Below are 2842 nucleotides of genomic sequence, written 5' to 3'. Positions count from 1 at the left end.
ACAGCTATTTTACATATGTGTAAACTTTCTCAAATGATGACAAAGGAGCAATTGCTTAAAAAAGCAATTATTTTCAGAGAATAATTCTCATGGAAACACTGTCTCACTGCTTTCCAGCCAACTACAGTTTAATCTTTTAAAAAGAGAGTTATGATCAAAGAACTCCAAGGTATTGTTTTCCATTAGTTTCCTCATAGCCATGACACATCATTTCAAAACTATGTTCCCCAACATATTTGCCATTTTTTCCTGCAGTTTCAGTTGACTGTGTAATTTTGTTTATATGATAATATATTGCTTCAGTATATAGCAAATTATGAGAAATTATGTTAGCCGGTCCTCCCTCCATCCCCACATGGGTAGACTAGTTTCACTATAAATCTTCACCCCTAGTTATTTACTGTGAATATTTCACAATTTACTTGTGAAATAATTCATCAAGATGACTAGTGGCATTAAATGGTGTAGGTATATAAAATTCAGAACCATATATCAACACATCTTTAGTTTAGTTTGGAGATAATAATTACCTTGCCACTATACATTCTAAGAGGCCTTTAGCCTGAGGCTGTCTCTGTACTTTAAGCTCCTACCTAACAAATACAACCTAACTTTGTATGTAAACAAACCAAATCCTAACTTAGAAGTATATTTTTTGTAACAAATAGCCAATTTCAGCCAAATGCAAACAGCCAAGCTTCAGCCAATCACAAGTGGCTAACTCGTCCCACCATGCCCAAATGTATTGTGTGTAACTGATCTACCACCTGAAGCAAGTAAGATAGTTTAGTGGAAATGTGCTTAGTACCAAAGTAAATTTCAGTAGTAATCACAATTTGTAGATAGTTTTAGTTTCTAAAAAATTACGAGCACATTATTAAAATAACTATAAAGATGAGAGTTTTAATTAGCAAGATTTTTTATACTTTTATTCTATTTTGGTATATCTGAAATTTCAAAAACTTAGAGGAAGACTGCTTTTCTCAATAAATATTCATTATATTAAAATGGAAGTTCGATGTATGCAATATGATCTCAGGATGAAAATAATAGAGCTATAATTTATTATCAACTTAAGAAAAATGTTCTACAATATACAGTTTTATAGATATATTTAGCAGTACAAATTTTCTGGTACGTTCAAGGACATAAACATGACTTATGCTTAAGTCTTTAATCCATTTTGAGTTGATTTTTTTTTGCATGGTTTAAAATAAAGATCCAATTTCATTCTTTTGCATGTGGATATCCACTTTTCCTAACATCATTTGTTGAATAGACTATCCTTTCCCCACTGTGTATTCTTGGCACTCTGTCAAAGTTCAATTAACCATATATGCACGGGTTTATTTCTGGGCTATTCTGTTTCACTGGTCTGTCTTTATGACAGTACCATACTGTTTTAATTACTGTAGTTCTGTAATACATTTTTTAATTTAAATATGAAGGGGTGGGAGGGTTGTGAGGAGGGGTGTTCAGTTGCCTTGTTTTTGTTGACACAGAGTTTCCCTGTGTCACCCTGGGTAGAGTGCAGTGACCTCATTGTAACTAACTGCAACCTGCAACTCCTGGGCTCCAGCAATCCTTCTGTCTCAGCCTCCCCAGTAGCTGGGACTATAGGCGTGCACCGCATCACCTGGGCTAGGTTTTTTTTTTTTTCCTTTTTCTTTTCTTTTGGTAGAGACAGGGTTTCACTCTTGCTCAGACTAATCTTGATCTCCTGAGCTCAAGCAATCCTACCGCCTAGGCCTCCCAGAGTGCTAGGATTACAATTGTGAGCCACCGTGCCTAACCTGTAACACATTTTGAAATCAGGAAGTGTGATGCCTCCAGCTTTGTTCTTTCTCAAGATGGTATTGCCTATTCAGGGCCCTTTATAGTTCCATATGAATTTTAGGATTGTTTTTTCTGTAAAAACAAAAAAGCCATTGGAATTTTGATAGAGATTACATTGATCTGTACATAGCTTTGGTGTTATGGACATTTTGACAACATTGCTACTTCTAATCCATGAATGCAGGATCTCCTTCCATTTATTTGTGTCTTCTTTCTTTCGGTAATGTTTTGTTGTTGTCAATATGTAAGTCTTTCACCTCCTTAGTAAGTTTATTCCTATATACTTTATTCTTTTGATGCTACTGTAAATGAGATTGTTTTCTTAATTTCCTCTTCAGATAGTTTGTTATTAGTATACAAAAATGCAACTGATCCTACAACTTTATTGAATTCATTTATTAGTTCTAACACTTTTTTGGTTAAACTTCTTTAGAGTTTTCCACATATAAGATTATGTCATCTGCAGACATAATTTTACTTCTTTTTTCCTAATATGAATGCCTGCCTTTTATTTTTTTTCTTGCCTAACTGCTCTGGCTAGGACTTCCACTAACATGTTGAAAAGACCTGGTGAGAACAAGCATCCTTGTCTTATTCCTGATCTTAGAGGAAAAGCTTTCAGTTTTTCACCATTGAGTACAATGTTTCCTGTGGCCTTTTCATATATGACCTTTATTATGTTGAGGCAGACTACAGTTTTAAACAAGATGAGGTCAGAACCACTGTAGATACTAAGTCTTAGTCACTACAAGTTTCAAGAATAAGGCAGTGACTATGTAGGCTGGATCTGTCTCGCATGCTGCAATATTAAGTAAAGGGGAACCCTACCAGGATTCTCTTATTTTCACCTGTTATTATTTCCTAGTTTTGTAACGACATGTTAAGACAATAAGAAAATGCCAAGAAGTAGAGCTGCAACACTCCATAAGGTTTGTGGTCCCCTGGCTTCCAAGACTTATGTATAATCTCCTGTGCATACAGATAATTTTTTTTTTTTTTTTTTTTT

This window comes from Propithecus coquereli, unplaced genomic scaffold, assembly GCF_000956105.1.
Source record: "Propithecus coquereli isolate 6110/MARCELLA unplaced genomic scaffold, Pcoq_1.0 Scaffold108, whole genome shotgun sequence".
NCBI classification, from domain to species: domain Eukaryota; kingdom Metazoa; phylum Chordata; class Mammalia; order Primates; family Indriidae; genus Propithecus; species Propithecus coquereli.
This window is presented reverse-complemented; position numbering follows the sequence as displayed.